This window comes from Puma concolor, chromosome B2, assembly GCF_028749965.1.
Source record: "Puma concolor isolate L17-30 chromosome B2, mPumCon1.1.hap2, whole genome shotgun sequence".
Taxonomy (NCBI): domain Eukaryota; kingdom Metazoa; phylum Chordata; class Mammalia; order Carnivora; family Felidae; genus Puma; species Puma concolor.
In genome coordinates this window covers 34,242,809-34,264,468 of record NC_141671.1, presented here as the reverse complement: position 1 = coordinate 34,264,468, position 21,660 = coordinate 34,242,809, and the positions used below count along the sequence as shown (strand labels likewise).

At 39.2% G+C, this 21,660-nt stretch overlaps 1 protein-coding gene across 5 annotated transcripts in view; it reads left to right on the top strand.

Moving 5' to 3' along the window:
• The window catches only part of ILRUN (inflammation and lipid regulator with UBA-like and NBR1-like domains), a 97,604-nt gene that overhangs the window by 15,865 nt on the left and 60,079 nt on the right, over positions 1 to 21,660 (top strand). The window contains exon 2 of one of the 5 annotated variants that reach the window (XM_086706639.1): positions 2,754 to 2,860. The exons of the other annotated variants lie outside the window; for them this stretch is intronic. The gene's annotated coding sequence lies outside the window, so the exon portion shown is untranslated. The remainder of the gene's footprint in view (positions 1 to 2,753; positions 2,861 to 21,660) is intronic. 5 annotated transcript variants of the gene reach the window in all.

The window sequence follows — 21,660 nt, the reverse complement described above, 5'->3', positions numbered from 1 at the left end:
TTTATTTATTATCGAGAGACAGAGAAACGGAGTGACCATGGGAGGGGCAGAGAGAGGGAGAGACACAGAATCTGAAACAGGCTCCAGGCTCTTAGCTGTCAGCCGAGAGCCTGATGTGGGGCTCAAACTCACAAACCGCAAGATCGTGTCCTGAGCTGAAGTTGGACACTTAACTGCCTGAGCCACCCAGGCGCCCCAAGAGTCCTTGTTTTGCCACACTTTTATCAACCAGGAATGATCTTTGTCTTTACATTGTTGCTGGTTGGCAGGTTAAAATGTATTCATTTTAATTTGTATTGCTTTAATTATGAATGAGGTAGGACATCTTTCCATATCTTTATTGGCTATTTGTATTTTCCCCCAGCTTTATTGAGGCCATTTGTACTTTTCTGTGACTTATTTGTGTTTTCTTCTCAGTCTCAACTGGAGTGTTATTCTTTCTGTCATTAACTTGTTTGAGTTGTTTATATATTAAGGAAATGGACTTCTTATTAAATACTTGCCTTTTCTCCAGTTTCTTTTAACTTGGCTTATAATGTTTTTGTTTTTGTTTTTTTTTAACTCTGTGGTGCTTTCTTTGTGAATTTTTATGAAATTGAATCCAGCAATCTTTTCTTTTTTCATTTCTGCTTTTGGTTTCATGTTTATAAATCTTTTCCCCACATAATTGTTACATAATTATTATTTACCTCTGTTTTCTTTATGATTGCATAATTTACATAAATCTTTTATATAGTTAAAATGTATTTGGCAGTGTTGTGGGAGGTCGATATCCTAACATGTTTTGCAAATGATTAGTTGGTTTTCCATTTTTTTGAGAAAATCATATTTCCTCCCAAAGATTGAAATGCTCCCTTTATCATGTATCAAATGCTTATACACACACACACACACACACACACACACACACACACTTGGGCTTGTTTTTGCACTTTTTCCTCTGTTTATCTCCAGTTTTCTAGGGTTGAATAAGAGTTTTAAGGTTTGCTTAAAATATTTTTAAAGGCAAGTACATCTTCTTGTAATTTTTCAGTTTTTCCAAGTTATAAATGCACATAGTTTCCAAGAGTAAAGTAAATTTCTACAGGCTTGTTAAAAGAACCAGGAATTCCAGACCCCCTTTTCCTTCTTTCAGTTCCCAGAAGCAATCTTTTTCAATTCTTTCAACTGATTTTGAGATTTTTGCCTCTCTATTGATTTTTTTTTCTTCTGTTTTAACTGTAATCTGTTTATCTCTCACAGGGAGATGAGGATTTCATTCTTTGATAGCCAGTGTGGTGGTAAAGAGCAAAGTTCAGAGTTTCTGCTATGTACTGTCTGTGTGACTTTGTCAAGTTATTACCCTCTCTGTGCCTTGGTTTCCTCATATATAAAGACAATATCCTTTTTTATCTGAAGATTAATTACTTAACATGTGTAAAGATTTAGAGCTGTGCCCTGGCACATGGTAATTGTTAGTTTCACTTACCCTGTCTCCCATTCTCCCATTTTAAGTGTTTGTAATTTAGAGAAGTCAGTTTTCAGTGTCTATGTTGTTTTAACTGTTTAAATGCTTACTGACACTCGAGCTATTAGTATACTTAGATTCATTTTCCCTTTCTGTACAATCTTTTGCTGCCCCAAGGGTAATAATTGTGTAGGCTTTTGGTTTGTTCAGTCTCTTAGATATTTTTTTCCTAAGTCATTCTCAAAGTCCTTACCAACCATGAATCTCTTCTTCATAGGTTCAGACGGTGTTGTATCAGTTCAACCTTTTTGAAGAACTTTCTTCCAGAGCATTTGACTTACTCTAATCTGGACTGGTTGAGCTCTGAGTGTGCCGCACAGCTCTTATTCTGGGTACCCTGGGGATTTCTTTCACACTCCTCCTACTCCCCACCCTTTGTTGGAAACCTTGTTTCCTGGACCCCATTTTTTTAAACTTCCTGAGAGTGCAGAGGAGATAAAATTTGAGACTTTTGTATTCTGAAACTATATTTTACTCTGATGCTTAGTTGATATCCAGGTTTGCTTAGGTAACAGTTTTAAGGTTGGAAATATTTTTTTCTCAGAATTTTGAAGGCACTGCTCTTTTGTCTTTTTTTTCCCGTGGAAATGTTGAAATGTGATGCTGTTCTGATACTTTGTTCTTTGTATGAATCCTGTCTTTTCCCTCTCTGGAAGCTTTTGGTTACTTTGCTGTGTCCCTGGTGTTCTCAAGTTTGATGGGGATACATTTCAACATGTATTTTCATACCTTGTGCTCAGCTTTGGAGAGCCCTTTCAGTCCGGAAACTGTCTTCTTTTTCTTGGGAGATTTCTTAAGTTAATCCTTTGATTTCTTTCCCTTCATTTTCTGTGTTCTCTTTTCTTAGGTCTCCTATTTTTCAGATAGTGGATCTTCCGGTCTGGTCCTCTGTCTTTTTTCATCTTTTGACTTTTTTTTTTTTGCTCTGTTTTCTGGGAGATCTTCAAGTTGCCATTTTTGTTTGCTTACTTTTTAGTCTTTTTCTTTCATAGTCAATGCTTTACCTTAAGTATTTGGTTGTTCTTGGCTGTCTACTCCTATTTAAAAGTAGGACACAGAAAGTGGATTGGAAGCTGTGGACCTGATTGTAGTTTTTAAGTGAAAGCTTTAAAAAGCCCCACCCATTTCCTCCAGGGTGGGGCATTCACCAGGCTACGTGTGCAGTGTTTAGACAGATCTAACGGTTGGGTTTAGGCAAATGCATAACCTCTCCTGTTTTTATCCATATCTTCACCTTCACTTGTAGGGTACCCGGTGCTGTTAATTCCTGAACCTTTTGGGAATCCTCATTTTAAGTCGGGTTGCTTCTCTACTTTTCCCCACTGCTGGCTGAGGAGGATTCAGCTTTCTCAGGTTGGCTAAGTCATTTACCACTTGTTTGTCTACCTTCCAGAGCATCAAATGTTGCTTCCTCACTTGTTCACTTTGTCCTCATGAATTTATAACTTTTCTCCCCATTTGTCTCAGTTTGTTCGGGCCGCTATAACAAAAGCACCATAGACTGTGTGGTTTATAAACACCAAACATTTATTTCTCACAAGATCTAGAGGCTGGGAAATCACAGATCAGGGTGCCAGTAGATTTGGTATCTGGTGAGGGTCTGATCCTGGGTCACAGATGGCTGACTTCTCATTGTAACCCCACAAAGTTGAGGGGTGAGGGAGCTCTCTAGGGTGTCTTTTATAAGGACACTAATCCCATTCTTGAGGGCTCCACCCTCATGACCTAATTATCTCTAAAGGCTCTACCTTGTAACACCATCACATTGGGAGTTAGGTTTCAACATGTGAATATTTGAGGGCACAAACATTCATCCAATCTATAGCATCATACCTGTATTTTATTTTATTTTAGCTTTTTAAATGTTTATTTTAGAGAGAGAGAAAGCAAGCAAGCAAGCAAGCCAGCCAACCAGTCAGGGAGGGGCAGAGAGAGAGACACACAGAATCTGAAGCAGGCTTCAGGCTCTGAGCTGTCAGCACAGAGCCTGATGCAGGGCTCAAACTTGTGAACTGCAAAGTCATGACCTGAGCCAAAGTCAGATGCTCAACCGGCTGAGCCACCCAGGAGTCCCTGCCTTTATTTTATTTCTTTTAATGTTTACTTATTTATTTTGAAAGAGAGCAAGCAAGCAGGGGAGGGGGCAGAGAGAGGAAGAGAGAGAGAATCCCAAGCAGGCTTTGCACTGTCAGTGTGGAGCCCAATGAGGGACTTGAACCCACGAATGGTGAGATTATGACCTGAGCAGAAACAAAGAAGTGGGGAAGCTAAATCGACTGAGCCATCCACACACCCTGCATACCTGTATTTTAGGAGGGATTTGGGGGGAGAGTTGACGCCAGTGCATGCAATTTTTCATTGGAAACTGAAAGGAAACACTGGATTTGTCTCTAAAATTTTCTGTTTTGCCTTTTCATTTTTATTATGATTTATATGATTGGGATGTGATATAAAATTTCAACATGCCAATTGAATAGTTGATCAGGTTGTAATGATGTTACATATATAGATAGCTTTTCTTTGGTGAAATGGAACTGTTTTACCTGAAGGATCAAGAACAAATTATAAATTGTTATCATTGGCTATGAGCTTATAGTTGGCTTTTATTTCCTTTTTTATACTTTCATTTCCTTTTTATACTTTAATTCTTGATCTTTTTCTCTTTAATTCCTAAATTTCCTACAATAAATAAATGTAATTAGGAAAAAATAACACCTAAGTTGAGAAAAGTTGTTAATCAAACCCTTGGATAAAAATTGGCTCTAGATCCCAGTGTTCTTTACCTCCTTTAGGTAATCTGCAGTTAATGAACACTACATTTGGGGTGTGCGTGTGTTTTGCGGAGTTCATTCTGATCTACTCACAACTTTTTATTTTGAGGAATTGAAAGACTAGCACAATGAATACCTATATAATCGCCATTTTACCACATTTGTTTTATTTTTAAGTACCTTTATTGAAGTACAGCTTACACAGCATAAATTATCCCAATTGAAGTGGATACTTGAATGATTGTTAGTAAGCTTACAGAATTGAACCATCACTAGAATCCAGTTGTATAATATTTCATCATACAGTAAAATTTCTTCTGCCTGTTTACTGTTAATCCCCATTACCATGCCCGAACATCAGGCAACCACTGATCTTTTTTCTGTCTTTAAACAGTTGCCTTTTCTCCACCTTTAATATCAGTAGAATCATATAATAGGTGGTGTTTTGTATCTGGCTTTTTTTACTTAGCATATTGTTTGTGAAGCATTCATGTTTTTTAATTTTTATATATTTTTAAGAATATTTATTTTGAGAGAGTGAGCATGCAAGAGCAGGGGAAGGGCAGAGAGAGAGAGAGAGAGAGAGAGAGAGAGAGAGAGAATCCCAAGCAGGCTCTGCACTGCCATCACAGAGCCTCACGCAGGGCTTGAACTCACAACTGTGAGATCATGACCTGAGCCGAAATCAAGAGATGGTGGCTTAAACTGAGCCACCCAGGTGCCCCATATGTTTTAATTTCTTTTGAGTAGATACTTAGAAATGAATTGCTTTTATTTATTTTTTTTTTTTAATTTTTTTTTTCAACGTTTTTATTTATTTATGGGACAGACAGAGACAGAGCATGAACGGGGGAGGGGCAGAGAGAGAGGGAGACACAGAATCGGAAACAGGCTCCAGGCTCCGAGCCATCAGCCCAGAGCCTGACGCGGGGCTCGAACTCACGGACTGTGAGATCGTGACCTGGCTGAAGTCGGACGCTTAACCGACTGCGCCACCCAGGCGCCCCAAATTGCTTTTATTTTTAAAAATTTTTTGTTTTTAATGTTTATTTTTGAAAGAGAAAGAGAGAGAGACAGCATGACAGGGGAGGAGCAGAGAGAGAGGGAGACACAGAACTTGAAGCAGACTCCAGGCACCAAGCTGTCAGCATAAAATCTGACATGGGGCTCGAACTCAGGAACTGTGAGATCATGACCTGAGCTGACTGAGCCACCCAGGCACCCCAACTTTTTTTTTTTTTTTTAAGGTTTATTTATTTTCAGAGAGAGAGAGGGAGAGAGAGAGAGCACACGCAGGGGAGCGGCAGAGGGAGACAGGGAAAGAATCCTATGCAGGTTCCATGCTGCCAGTGCAGAGTCCTGTGGCTTGAACTCGATAACAGTGAGATCATGACATGAGACAGAATCAAGAGTCAGATGCTTAACTGACTGAGCCCACCTAGTCCTTGGATTGCTGTTTTGTATTTAACTTTTTTACGAAGTAACTACCATTTTATATTTAATTCTTTTCCAAAGCAACTACCACTTACATTCCCACCAGCAATATATAAGAATACTCTGTCTAGCTTTATAGATTTATATATTTTTTGTTTAACCATTTGAGATAAATTGCAGAGAGGTTGGCATTTCAGCCCTTAGCCCTTCAGTAAAGATCTTCTAAGAACAGTGGTCTCATCCTGTAATTCTGTAATATTATTGTCACTCTCTAGGAATTTAGCATGGAAACAATGGTATTATCCAATATACATTCCATATTTAGATTTCCCTATTTGTTCCCAAAATGTTTTTTATAACTTTTTTTTTTTTTTAATCCAGGATCTTCTCATACATCTCATGCTATATTTGGTTGTCGTGTCTCTTTACTTGCCTTCAATCTAGAGCAAGTTTCACTCACCTTTGTCATTTGGATGTTTTATGACATTGACATTTTTTGAGTCCAGCCCATTTGTCCACTAGTGTGTCCTATATTGTTGATTAGTCTGATTGTTTCCTCACAGGTTCAGGTTAAACATTTTTTTGTTAGAGAGAATACATGGATGATCCTATGTCTTCTCTTGCATCACATCAGGAGGTAAATGTTGTAGTTTGTCCCATTATTATGCTAAATTTGAATATTTGGTTAAGATAGCATCTACCTCTTTTTTTCCTTTGTAATTAATAAGTAATCTGTGAAAGACTGAGCGTATCCTTTTCCCCAGCAGTCTTTCTCCCAACTGTATTAGTATTCATTGATGATCCTTGCCCTGAGTCATTTATTGCTTGAGTGGGTTGCAAAAAGGTAATTTTCTAATTTTGTTGTTCCTTCTTCATTTATTGGCAAGTCTTTTATAAAGTTACTGTTGATATTTAAGTGGAACTTACCAATTCGATCATGAAGGATTTTATGGGGAATGAAGATTTTTGGTAGGTTATTTATTTATTTGTTTATTTTTAGAGAGAGAGCATGCATGAGTGGCGGAGAGGAGCAAAAGGGGAGACAGGGAGAGAGAGAATGAGAATCAAGTAGGCTCCATGCTCGGCTTGGAGCCTAATGCAGGGCTTACTCCCACAACCTTGTGATCATGACCTGAACTGACATCAAGAGTTCTATGCTCAGGGTGCATGAGTAGCTCAGTTGGTTAAGCATCTGACTTCGGCCCATGATCTCTCAGTTTGTGAGTTGAGTTTGACCTCGTGTTGGGCTCTGTGCTGACAGAGCCTGGAGCCTGCTTCAGATTCTGTCTCCCTCTTTATCTGTCCCTCCCACTCATGCTCGCTGTCTCTCTCTCTCTCTCTCTCTCTCTCTCTCTCTCTCTCTCTCTCTTTCAAAAATGAATAAATGTTGAAAAATAATAAAAAAAAAAAAAGTTGAATGCTCAACCAACTGAGCCACCCAGGCGCCCCTATGCTTATTTTTTAGTGTATCTTAATAGTGTGGAAGTAAGTGTATTTATTTGCCTTACCCTCAGACACAGAGGATCCCAAGAAAAGTACTGAAGAGAGAGATCTCCTTGACTTTTGTGAAGCCTGAAATATATAAGCTCCTTTGCTGTGTTTCCATTATTTTGGGGTGTTTGCTGCTCTTCTCTCTTTGAGAGACCACTCTTTTTAAGGAAGAATTAGCAAAAGCTATAGAACATTTTTTTCCTCAATTTTTTAGTTTTTCTTTGTAAACCAAATTGGATAGATTTTTTTCCTGTTTTCTTTTGGATGGATTTGTGATTTTTTGGTAGTAATCTAACTGGTGGTAAGTATGCAGTGTCATGTAAGTAGCTATTTTTTAAAAAATCCTGTTCTTCTGTAATGTATAAAAATGCCATAGTTGGATGAGCTATCTAGACTATTTGTCATCTGTAGCTAGTTGCTGAGAACATGAAAACATTAAAGAGTATGTGAGATTGTTTGCAAGTGTCATAGAACTTTTAAAGGAAATAGTCTTTAAATGTTGTCTTGCTTGTTTTTTCTCAGTGGTTACCAAAAATGGCAGCAATCTCTGACATATTTATACTGTCATTTTATTAGTGTGTAAAAAAGGGGGGAGTGGCTTGTTCCTCTCAGGTTTGTGAGCTATCATAAAATCTGCATTTATTGTATTTCACCAAGTTTCATCTAATTTAGTTTAGTCTCCTAGCTGTAAGTATGTAGCTTTTTAAAGGTACCTATCTCATGTACCAGAGAGTAGCCAAATATAACCATAGAGTATTTGGAGATGGGTTGGCTGAAGAATGAGTAGAGTTGGCATTAATGCCATGTGGCATTATTTGGTAGTGATGATAAATTGCATTGGCTTTATCATATTACATAGAACTTGGTCAAGGTTTATTTACCTTTTTGTTAAGGGAGAAAATAAGATTGAAAACATAAGGGTTTTAGATTCGCTCTTAGACGTGTACCATAGTACGCATTTTTGGAGATGAGGTATACTGAGGTTTACTTTTTATTATCTCCAAAGATGGTGTGGTTGGCATTGTTCTTTAGGGGAGATGAAACTGAAGAGGCTTTGAAGCAGGCCTCTGTAGCATGCCATCAAGAAATTGCAAAGGTAAGACACTTAGACAGGTATAGAGCATTTTAATCAAAGGTGTAGAGTATTTCTTTTCAAAGCCCATGCGTTCTTCTCTGTATGCGGAAACATTTGAGAATGGAGTATTTGTTTATAGTTTAGCTTTTAGGCACTTTGTCCTTTTTTAAAAAACAACTCCCCCCCCCCCCCCCCCCCGAAGTTTCTAGTGTTAGCTCTCTGACTAGGCAGCAGGATAAGATGCATTTGACCATTGCTGGCTTATTGTAAGTTTTCTGTTAGGTAAACATACTTTTGAAAACCATAATTATAGATTTACCTGATCATTTCGTAACTGCTACTTAAAATTATGTCCCAAAGAAAGTTTCATGAACAACAATAAACCACAGACGTTTTGTTTATGAAGATAGCTTTTTGTCTGAATCACGTTTTCTGTTCGTCATTCTGGGACTTTTTGGGTATCATACGTTTCATGTCTCCTCTGGGCCGTTCTAGTTAGTATTTTAAAAAATTTCAGTTGGCACTGAACCTAGTGATTGTTTACTTTTTAGGAAATATTCATGACTGTTAAGTTGGGAGTAAGAAAAATGGGAATTATTTCTAAATATGCATCTTTAATGGGTAATTGGGTTCTTAAAAGTGGAGTTATGATGAAGGAAATGACTCAGCACTTTTTAAATTGTGATCCTTCTTTAGTCTGCTTCATATTCATAGTTTTTTTTCCTTTTGTGATGAATATTTTAAAATATATAGCAAAATAGAATATAACAGATAGACATTCATAGTTTTTTGCTGCTGTAGTAAATTACCACAAACTTAGTGGTTTTAAAAAAACCACCAATTTATTATTTTATAATTATGGAATTCATAAGTCCCAGTGGGTCTTACTGGGCTAAAATAAAGGTGTTATCAGGGCTGTGCTCTTGCTAAAAGAATCCCTTTTATTGTCTCTTCTTGCTTCCAGGGGCTACGTGCATTCCTTGGCTTATGGCCTAATTTTTCCATCTTCAAAGTCAGTGAGTCCTCCTGTTGCTATCTCCTTGGTTCTCTCTTCCAGTTCCCTCAGACCACTCTTAAAGAAGTGATCACATTGAGTTCCCTGGAATAATCCAGGATAATTTCCCCATTTTAGGTCAGCTGATTAGCAGCCTTAATTCATGTACCCTAATGTTTACATGTTACGGAGAGTAGGACATTATGGGGCTGATGAAAATGTTCTAAAACATGGTGATGGTTTTACAATTCAGTGACTTTACTAAAAACTCATTGTAAACTTGAAATGGGTGAATTTTATGCTATGTAAACTATATTTCAATAAAGTTTCTTTCGTAAACTTTTAGATGCTCTCTTTTGCTTTTAGAAGTCCAAATTTCTTAATGAAACATATTGGTCCCATCCTGATTAAATTTTTTAAAAGTTGTGGTAAAGTACATATAACCTGAAAGATGCCATATTAATCGTTTTCACATGTACAGTTCAGTTGTGGGAAGCATGTTGTACAACCAACGTTCAGAACTTTTTCGTCTTGCAAAACTGAAACTCAACCCATTAAACAGTAACTCTCCATTTCCCCCTTCCCTCTGCCCCTTTTAGTCATCCTTCCACTTTCTGTGTCTATGAATTTGATTACTTTCATATAGGTGGAACAATTTTGACAGCTTATTTCACTTAGTATAACGTCTTCAAAGTTTAGTGTGATTTTCCTTTATTTTGTTTAAAGTTTTATTTACGTAATCTCTACATGCAACACGGGGCTAGAGCCCACAATCCCCACAATCAGGAGTCGCATGCTCCTCTGACTCAGTCAGTCAGGCACCCCAGGTTTTCCTTTTTTTTTTTTTTTAAATGTTTATTTTTGAGAGACAGAAAGACAGAGCGTGAGCAGGGGAGGGGCAGAGAGAGAAGGAGACACAGAATCTGAAGCAGGCTCCAGGCTCTGAGCTGTCAGCACAGAGCCTGACTACGGGCTCGAACTCCTAACTGTGAGATCATGACCTGAGCTGAAGTTGGACGCTTAACCAGCTGAGCCACCCAGACGCCCCCAGGTTTTCTTTTTAAAACTGAATAATATTTTAGGGTGCCTGGGTGGCTCAGTTGGCCAAGCATCTGACTCTTGATTTCGGCTCAGGTTATGATCTCAGGGTTTGTGAGTTCAAGCCCTGCATCAGGCTCTGTTTTGTCAGAGCAGAGCCTGCTTGGGATTCTCTTTCTCCCTCTCTCTCTGCCTGCCTCCCCCCTCTCCATCTCTCTCAAAATAAATAAACTTAAAAAACAAAACAAAAAAAAGACTGAATAATATTCCATTGTATGTGTATACCATTTTATTCATCTGCTCACCTGTTGATGGAGACTTGCTTTCCTTCACTTTTTGGCTGTTACAAATAATGCTCTAAACATTGATGTGCAGTTATCTCTTTGAGATTCTGCTTTCAGTTCTTTGGGGTATATACCCCAAAGTGGGATTCCTGGATCTGAGTTAAGTTTTAATTTACCTTTCCAGCTCCTCTTCTGCCTCTTATAATAGACTTTGCACCACATGTACAGACTCTATCCCTGGAACTCACTATGTAATTTTGGATTAATCTAGACCTATTATGCTGTAGGTAACAGAATCACTCCATTTTTATTTTTTAATTTTATTTACTTATTAAAAATTTTTTTGAGTTTATTTTGAGAGAGAGAGCATGCCAGTGTGTGAATGGGGGAGAGGCAGAGAGAAGAGGGAGAGAGAGGATCCTAAGCAGGCTGTATGCTAACAGCATAGTGCCTAACATGGGACTCGATCCCATGACCCATGAGATAATGACCTGAGCCGAAATCAAGAGTCAGATGTTTAACTGACTGAGCTACCCAGGCTCCCCTGTTCATTTATTTTTAGAGAGAGAGAGTGCAAGCAGGGGAAAGGGGCAGAGGGAGAGAAAGAGAATCACATTCAGTGTGGAGCCTAACGTAGGGCTCAGTCCCACAACCCTGGGATCATGACCTGAGCCCAAATCAGGAGTTGGGGCGCTCAACCGACTGAGCCACCCAGGCACTCCCAAACTCACTTCAAACTGGATAATGCTAAAGGTGTGTATGTTGGAGTTGGGGGAGGTATCTTAAAGATGTTGCTATGTTACACAGAACCCAAAGACCTGAATATGTTTGGGCTTCAGGAAAAACTGGACTTTAAAATCACTCAGGTTTCTGGCACCCATGTAGCTCAGTTGGTTAAGCATCTGACTTCGGCTCAGGTCATGATCTCATGGTTGGTGAGTTTGAGCCCTCCCATCGCGCTCTCAGCTGTCAGGGCAGAGCCTGCTTGGGATCCTCTGTCTCCCTCTCTCTCTGTCCCTCCCCTGCTCATGTGCACATTCTCTTCCCCTCTCTCTTTCAAAAATAAGTAAATATTAACAATTTTTTTAATATTTCTGGTTTCTTTGTATGTCTGTTCTATGTAGGTGTTTGCAGTGGTCTTCTATCTCTGCTGAATGGAACTGTGACTGTCCAAAGCTCCCAAATACGTAGTTTATAGTTCATATACTGTGGGAAAAACTTTCACTTCTAAATTCTGGGGTGCCCCCACCCTCACTTAACTGTGGAATGACCTCGCTGTGTCCTGAGGAATCATATGTGGAAATGAGAGCATTGTCTCAACAAGTAACAACTACAAATGCTGTCATATCTCTCCCCAATGGGATATGATTCTAGTCAGGTCCAGCTATCATACTTTGACTTATTGTTAAAGGTGCCCCATCCCACCAGCTGAAGGCCTCAGGATGATAAGCCGTGCTTTCCCTGTTTTCTTCTTGATTGGTCCCGATAAACATTTGCATGATCCTGCAGCCTGTAGGCTAAATGATAGTTCGTTTTTTTTTTATTGTTATCATTCCTCTACCCTCTCTAATATAATCCCATCATGAGAGGAAAAGCAGATAAAAAGGAGAAAGGAAAAATACTATATTTTGGTTACAGTTTATTCCATTTATTAGGGACCTTCTATGTGCCGGGCACTGTTCTCAGCTGGGGGTTATAAGCAGAAAGAATACAGAGCATGTGCTATCTTCTACAGGACAGGAGCAGTAAAATACAATCAACAAGTCTCGTGGTCACCTGTTAACTCATTTCACTGTTAGAAGATTGAAGGCTTTAGCCTGGCTTGCCCCCAAAAGATTTACCATGTCTGATATTACTCAGGACCATCCTTGAGAGGAGCACAGGGGACAGGATGGGAGATAGTTCTTTTTGAGGGCTGTGCTGTTTTAGCTTTCTCCTTCCAATAAGATGCCACTTTTTGGACCTAGGGTTTGACTAGGAGTGTAATAATTACAGCCTCCTAGAGTGCCTGGGTGGCTCAGTTGGTTGAGCATCCAACTCTTGGTTTGGCTCAGGTCATGATTTCATGGTTTGTGAGTTTGAGCCCCACGTAGGGCTCTGCACTGCCTGTGTGGAGCCTGCTTGGGATTCCCTCTCTCTCCCTCTGCTGCGCGCTCTTTCTCTCAAAAATAACTTACACTTAAAGAATTACAGCCTCCTGATGATGGCACTCTTTTCAAACTTCAGTTCACTGCTTATCCATTGCATATTGGTGCATTCCCTTTGAAACCCAACCCCAGTAATATTTAGGTTTTTTAGTCTATAAGATTGCTGAAGAGAATACCTGGGACCAGGTTAATTCTCCTTAGTTTTGCTTATCTTCCCGGCTTAAAGGTCTCTACCTCAGGGCAGGTGGAAAATTCTGGATTTAGAGCTTTCTCAAACCTCTGTGGAATGTTATCCCCATAAATTTACTCCCTCCCCAGCCTTATTTCTGTCAGATACACTTTATAATGAGGGGAGGGAATGGCAGTTTGGGGGAGCCCTATGCAAAGGTTTTGAAAGGGGTTATCTACATCCTATTCATCAGGGTCTCCCTGTTTCTTAGTGGCACAAGGAATTCACTTGGTGAATTTCAGCAGAGTAATTATCTGATCAATAGAGGTTTCGGATCCATGGCTTCAGGGCAGAAAGGCCTTTGCTTAATCATTATATTCTTGTCTTATTTGTCATATCTCCCCTCTAGGAGACTGGATTGGACAGGATGGAGTTTTGCAGATTGGATTGTTTTGTAGAACCTTACTGAAGTTAGCATAGTCTTCTGTGGGCAATTTCTTTTTGTTGCCCAAAGCTCCTAAAGCACCGTGTAGCTTTGGAGTGCATAAGGAGTGTAACCAACTGCTTTGCCACACACAAGGACTGCTGGCTTCTCAGCCTGAGGTGGGAGAGGCCTCTTTTCATTTTGTCACACACTTAGGGTTTGTTCCTTTTGCAATACCTCAGTCTTGTATCAGTTAGGACTTTTTAGAAGTGTGAACAGAACCTTGTCACACTAGCCTGAGTGAAAATGAGAATAATGAGGATACTGGGAGGATATCTTAGAACCTAAGTTAGAAATTCATTTGGGCCTCAGAAACAACCAGAACCAGGGACTTGAATGTTGTCAGTCCTCTCTTTTTCTGGCTCCTTGTGAGTTTGTGGTCTTTTTTCTCTGAAGACTGCTTTTCTGTGTCTTTTAGTCCCATGGGCAAAACATGGCACTAAAAAGCTCCCAGTACAGGGAGAGATTGCCATCTCTTTCGGCTCCAGTCCCAAAGTTTTCGGGGAAGCGTTCAGATAGATTCAGCTTTGGGTCAGGCATTCATTCCTGGACTATCAGTTGTGGCTTGGAGCAGACTGATTTATTAATACGTTATGTTCTTATTTTATATGTGCTTTCCTGTGGACAAGGACAGCAATCCCAGAGAGAAGAGGCAACTCTTCTTCATCTGTGGGCCTTTGCACGCACTCTCCCTCTATTTAACTGCTCCTTCATTCCTCTAGGTGGTAAACAAGTCCATCAGTTTTGATATTATCTGGTTAATGAAGCTTTCCCTCAGTTACTAAGTTTGAATTAGGTGTTTCCTCCTCTGTACTTTCATATTCCTTGGTTGTTTCTTCTCTGACATTTATCACGTTGAGTTGTGATTATCTGTTCCCAAATCTTTCTTAATAGATTTTACATTCCTTTGTAGCAAAGACTTTGTCTTATTCATTTTTATGCTTACAGTACCTACAGTCATGAATGAGTTAAAACTTAAAAAAAAAAAAAAGAGTGAATGTTGTATACTTACTGATTGGCAAAGAAGGAAAAACTTTGTGCTTATAATATATTTTGAAAGATTCTAAGATAAATACTGTTGGTTCCTTTAGTCCTAGAAACTGTTTGGTGGGATTAGGAGCTATCATTTAGGGTGATCTTGAGCATACGGATATACCACACTTGAGGTATGGTGAGGTGCCACGCGTGTCTCAACTTGCTCTCCCACTTAACCCAAATCTGAGCTTCACCATTGATTGGACTTGACATGTAAAGTGTCACCAAGAGTCACCAAGAGCTAGGGTCTTAAATAGCGAAGGATCCTACCCACACCCAAGAGTTTGTCTGGCTTGTTTTTTTCCCTCGAAAATAGTTGATCTTCTTCAACATGCAATGCTGGGGCAGCTGGATAACCACAGGCAAAAGAATGAAGTTAGACCCCTGCCTTACTCCTTATACAAAAATTAAATAAAATGGGGCACCTGGGTGGCTCAGTCGGTTGAGCGTCCGATTTTGGTTCAGGTTATGATCTCGCGGTTGATGAGTTCATGCCTCGCGTGGGGCTCTGTGCAGACAGCTCAGATCCTGGAGCCTGCTTCGGATTCTGTGTCTCCCTCTCTCTTTGCCCCAACCTCTCTCATGCTCTCTCTTTCTCTGTCTCAAAAATAAATAAATTTTTTAAATAAAATTAAATAAAATTAAATAAATAAAAAATTAAATAAAACAGATAAATGGCCTAAATATAAAAGCTAAAACAATCGCACTATTACAAGAAACATAGGGATAAATCAGCATGACATTGGATTTGGCAATCGTTTCTTAGATTTGACATCAAAAGCATGAGCAGCAAAAGAAAAACTAGATAAATTGGACTTTCTCAAAATTAAAGCTTTTGTGTATCTAAGGACATTATTAAAAAAGAGAAAAACCAGCTTATTTGTAAGTTGTCTATCTGATAAGGGTCTACTGTCCAGAATATATAAAGAACTCTTACAGCTCATCAATAGGAAGATAAACGGCTCAGTCAAAAAATGAACAAAGGATTTCTCTGAAGAGGATATACAAATGGCCAACAAGTAAATAAAAAAGATGTTTATGGTCATTGGTCATTAAGGAAGTGCAAATCAAAACCACAGTCAGATATTACTTCACATTTAGTAGGAGGCTATAATTGGAAAAAAAAAGTGTTGGCGAGGATTTGGAGAAATAGGAACACTTGTACATTGCTGGTGCAAATGTAAAATGGTTCTGCTATGGAAAACAGTTTGGTGACTCTTCAAAAAGTTAAGCATGGGGTGCCTGTGTGGCTCAGTTGGTTTAGTGCCTGGTTCAGGTCATAGTCTCAAGGTTTGTGGGATCCATCCTCCCATCGGGCTCTGCACTGAGCATGGAGTCTGTTTGGGATTCTCTCTCCCTCTCCTCTGCCTCTCCCCCCTCCCCTCTCAACACAAAAACAAAAAACAAAAAACCAAAAAAATACACACACACAAAAGTTAAACATAGGGGTGCCTAGGTGGCTCAGTTGGTTAAGCGGCCGACTTCAGTCAGGTTGTAATCTCATGGTTGGTGGGTTCGAGTCCCACATCGGGTTCTGTGCTGGCAGCTCAGAGCTTGGAGCCTGCTTCAGATTCTGCGTCTCCCTCTCTCTCTGCCTTCCCCCTGCTCATGTTTTCTCTCTCTCTCTCTCAAAAATAAATGAACATTAAAAGATTTTTTTTAAAGTTAAGCATGGAATTACCATATGACTTAACAGTTTTACTCTTAGGTGTATATCTAGAGAAATGAACCCATATGCTCACACAGACAGTTGTATGTGAATGTTTGCGGCAGCATTACTCATAATAGTCAACAAGTAGAAATAGCCCAAATGCCCATTAACAGATGAATGGGTAAACAAAATGTGGTTGTGTACATTTCATGGAATATTATTCAGCCATAGAAAGGAATGAAATACTGATCAACATACTACAATTTGGGATGAATCTTGAAAGTATAACACTAAGGGAAAGAAGCCAGACACACAGGGTCACATATTATATGATTCCTTTCATATAAGTTATCCAGAATAGGCAGATTCATAGAGACAGAGAGATTAGTAGTTGCCAGGGAATAGGGGGAAGAAGGAATCAGTAATGATTACTTAATGGGTGTTCTTACTGGGTATGAGGTGATGAAAAAGTTTTGAAACTAGAGGTAGTGGTTGCATAACATTGTAAATACACTAAATAACACTAAAGTATATACTTTAGTTAATTGTATGTTATTTGAATCTCACCTCAATTTTTTTTTAAAAAGAAAATAGTTGATCATGACATTATCTAAAGGCACTTAGAAACTAAACTTCTGTAATGCCAGTGTTGAATCTGCAGTGTCTTTAGAATCTTTTTTTTTTTTTAAACTAACAATAAGCTAATTTTATTATCTCCGATGACAAGAATTACCCAATGTAAGTTGGCTCTGGGGTTGCCAGATTTAATTTAGTGGTTTATATCATCAAGCACACAACAATTATTTCCCTCTTTCTGATTGATCATCCTTAACATATCAACCTCATCCCCATCCCAGTAGGTCTCCTCATGTTTCCAAGATGAATTCTACTTACTGAATTTTCTTGATATCTTCCAGTGGCAGGAAAAAGGGTTCCTTCTCTCTTTTTTTTCATTTGCCTTTTTATTAACTTTTCAAACCTACAGAAAAATTTAAAGAATTGTAGTGTTTACCCTTATACTTACCACCTAGATCCAACAGTGGTAAACATTTTTGTCATAATCTGTTTTCTCTGTATAAACATCTTCTGAATCATTTGAAAGTTGTAGGCGTCACAACCCTTCATCCTTAAATATTTCATCATGCTTCTCCTAAAAATAGGCATTTAAAAAAATTTTTTTTGACTTTTACTTATTTTTGATAGAGACAGAGCATGAATGAGGGAGGAGCAGAGAGAGAGGGAGACACAGAACCCAAGGCAAGCTCCAGGCTCTGAACTGTCAGCATAGAGCCCAGTGTAGGGCTTGAACCCATGAACTGTGCATGACCTGAGCCGAAGTCGGACGCTTAACCGACTGAGCCACCCAGGTACTCCTAAAAATAGGTATTCTTTCAAGTAACCACATACTGAGATACAAAAATAATTTACAAAAATTTTTACTAATAAGAAATATCTAATCTGTGTTTAAGTTTCCCTAGTTGTCTCCAAATGTGTCTTTTATAACCCTTTTTTTGTGTTTTTAATAAATCAGAACCCAATCAAGGACCCCAAGGACCGTGTATTCCTTTTGGTTGTTACATCTCTTTAAATCTAGAACAGTGCCACCACCTTGCCTTTTAATGGCAGAATGCTTGGTTTTTACTTTCTATTTGGAAAAGGTATAACTGCTGATGGTAGGTAGAAAGATCAATTCTAGGGGCGCGTGAGTGGCTCAGTTGGGCATCCAACTTCGGCTCAGGTCATGATCTCACTGCTCGTGAGTTCAAGCTCCACATCGGGCTGTGTGCTGACAGCTCAAAGCCTGGAACCTGCTTCGGGTTCTGTGTCTCCCTTTCTCTCAGCCCCTCCCCTGCACGTGCTCTGTGTCTCTCTCAAAAATAAATAACAACAACAAAAAGGATCAATTCTAAAAAGTAATAAAAATAATGGATCAATAGATAGCCAGGAAAAGAGGAGAGAAGAAACAATCTTGGACTTGCTAAGGCTCTAAGAAGTGGGTAAATGTTGGTGTGAACTTGCTCCTCTTAATGAAATGTTCACAAGTTTTTTTTTTTTTCTCACTGTGTTCACATACTAAATAGTGTCATCCACAAGTTAACTTTTAGGTTTGAAAATATGGAGTCTTCTTTAGCCCACTCCTGTTCCCTACCTGCAGTCATCTTTTTGGTTTAATGAATTTTTAGTTTCTTCACAGTAGTCACAAGTACTTACTTACTGACTCTTCTGGTCTCCGTGTTTAATTCCCACTGAGTTGACGTTGGAAAGCCCTAGTGAGACCCTTACCTATTTTATTGATCCCTTTTCTAGTCAGATTTTTCAGTCATTCAGAGATCATTGCAGTCACACTCGTGGGCTTGTGGCCTTAGTAGCAGTGTCATTGGCATTGCAAAGGTGAGAGAAACTTCTTGTGGTTTGGAATAAGTATTGCTTACAGTACAAAGATGCTACTGTTTGTGCTTAACTTGATTAGTTCATTGTTCTGATTTCCCATTTGTGCCCAAAATTTGGGTAGTTTTCTTTTTCTCTTAAATAATTTGGATCTTTTTAAGTTTTTTGTTCAGAGAATGGAAAGAAAAGATACCTAATTTTATTTTCCTGGGAATCTGAGCTAATACTTAGACTTTTGAGACTCCCTCTTAAATTCTGATTTCCTGAATTTCTTAACTCTTTTCTACCTCCCTATTTTTGGATGATGTTCCTGACTATATATGCAGCACATAGATGAATTTTCTTCATAATATCAGTAATCTGACCTATGTATGTATATACATTGTATAAAAATAAATGTTCTGTGTTTGTGAATTTTTGCAAGATTAGATACTTGACCATTTTCAGTAGTTCAATTTAAGGGAAGGTTACAACTAATTTGTTTATAGAATTTGTGATGGTAATTATTATGTTCTTAAAATCAGGTGTTCAGGGGCACCTGGGTGGCTCAGTCGGTTAGGTGTCTGACTTCGGCTCAGGTCATGATCTCACGGTTTGTGAGTTCAAGCCCACATCAGCCTCCATGCTGATAGTGTGGAGCTTGCTTGGGATTCTCTCTTTTCCCTGCCCCTTCTGCTCACTTGCTCACCTGCTTGCTCTAAATAAATAAAATAAAATAAATAAAATATTTTTTCACATATATGTATAAAAGAAAACAAAGTGTTCAGAGTGTTACTAGGTAATTGGAAAGTTCTGGATAAGTTAAAAGTTTTATGCCTTTGAATAAATTCTCCTAATAATAGACGGTCTAGCCTGGGGCAAATTATTTACCTGTCAGTGCATTAAGGCCTCCTGTATAAAATTAATGTTTGGCAATATTGCTTCTGAGTTACAAAACTGCACTTCATGAGAGAGCACTTATCAACATCACCAAATTCTTCTACACTGAATCAGGTTAACTTGATTATCAGAATAGTTGAAGCTGTTGTGCACCAAGCCCATTTTTTATTCAAGTAGGAAAAGCTGCCTTGGGCTGATAGCCTCAGTATGAGAGGCAGTTGGTGTTACCCTTTTTGAATGTCCCTGGTTTGCTGCAGTCTGCTGGACTATAGGCTTTGTAAAGGTAGGGGCCTCGCCTGTCTTGCTAGCTGTTGTATCCCTAGTCTCAGGTTGAGTGCTTAGCACATGAATAAATGCTCATAATTAAATGTTGGTTGAACACCAACCCTAAGGCATTTACACACATTGTCTCATGCAGTCTGCACAGCCAGCCCTATAATGCCAACTTGGTAATATAAAATATAAGTCAGCCTTTTGATACAAAAAACTCAGCTTTGTAGATGAGTAAATGGACACAGATGCATAGCCCCTTGTTCAAAGACCCACAGCCAGGTGTAGGAGCTGCCTCCAAACAAAGCCAATGTAAAATTTTGCCATTTTAACCATTTTTCAGTGTACAGTTCTGTGGCATTAAGTTTATTCACAGCCATCACCATCATCTTGGCCTGTGCCCTTTTCCCTGTTGGTACACTGCCTTCCTTTGTTCTTCAGGGTGCTTTTGGTTTAATCTGAAATCAGGTTAAAACTTCTTCGAGTGCAAACAGTGAAGGAACCTGGAAGCTTAAACTTTCAGACTAGGCTGAATACAGAGTCTGTGTTCTCCCTTTTCCCATTTCCTCAGCCAGCTCTATTTCACGTAGAACTTCTTGTTGGCTAATAATAGCTGAGTATGTTGATTTGAACGGGAATACATGCTGTCATATCTACTTGTTCTCACGTTGAATTGGAGCTGTTTGGTCTATTTCTGCCGTTGCTTGGTCCAGTCAGGCAGTGATCTAAGTGGTCCAAGTGGGAGAAACTGTGTACCCACATTTTGAACTGTGTACCTGCCATATGGGTTAGAGCGCCACTGGGCTAAAGTCCACTCTTGGCCTTGTACTTGGGAAGTTAATTTGCTTTGTCATCCTCTACTCCTGCTTCCTGCCAGGAGTCCAGTTTAGTACTTTCATTTTCACTTTGGGATTTAAAAGTGTTTCTTAATCTTTCTCTGGCTGAATTATGTATATAATACAGGTACAAAGGAATGGTTTTGTTGACTTAGCTGTGGGATGAGTTGGTCTGTGTGAAACAAGATTTGAGTTGGGACAGATCTGCCTAAGGTAGTTGAACTTATTCATGTTTCTGCTGCAGTGGTCTTGAAGTCCTTTCTGATATCAGGCAGAGCCAAGTGGTGAAATATGACACATGCTGGGGATGAGAATTGGCAATTGTCCTGAGTGCACAAATAGTTTCTTCCCTCCCGAGCATATTTTACAGCCAAGTGAACAGAAAACAATTCAGCAGGCTACTTGCTGGAGTTCTATGGCAGAAAAATCATCTTTATAAAAGGGTGGACACATAGCTTTTACACAGAGTTTTCAGAAGAACAAAATGCAAACTAGGCTTATTTTTCTTTTCCTCATTTTATCCCTGATTCCTAAGTGTAAGACTGATTCCAGATACACTCCTAAGGCCTGTTTGTGGGTGGTAGAGGCTGGGCGTCCCCAGGTTTGACCAGTCACGTATTACTCATTTTGGATCACAGTCAGCTAGCGAAGGAAGTTGCTGAGAAGACTAAAGTCCAAGCCTTCCTATTGAATAGTCAAGCAAACAGTTTGGCCCCTGGCCCAGCTCTGCTGCATGTATATTTTATCTAGTACACACACAACAGGCAGGCAGTTGGTGGTGGTGTAATTCCAGTCAATACTGACTAATATGACAGGCCACCAATGCATGAGACTTGACCTGAGACAGCTGCTCTAAATATAGCCCTCCTTTCTGGCAGCTGCAAACACCTGGAGGAGCAGGCAGGCCCCCAGCAGAAAAGTATTTGCTGTTAATAGTATGTCTGTTGAACAGTTGTATACTGTCAGAGCTTATTTCATGCTATGTTTATGTATAATTAAAAACAACCCACTGGATCCATTGGCTTATGTTTGGGTTATGTTTAGAAAAATGCAATTTGTGTTGTTGTCTACTGTGGGGACTGGAGATGATGTCACTAGTTTAAGTAAGACCTTAAGAGGAGCAGTTAATGTAATTACTAACAATTTCTTTGATCTTTCTAATGAATACAGCTTGCTCAAACCCCTTAGTGGCCTTTGGTTTCTGTCA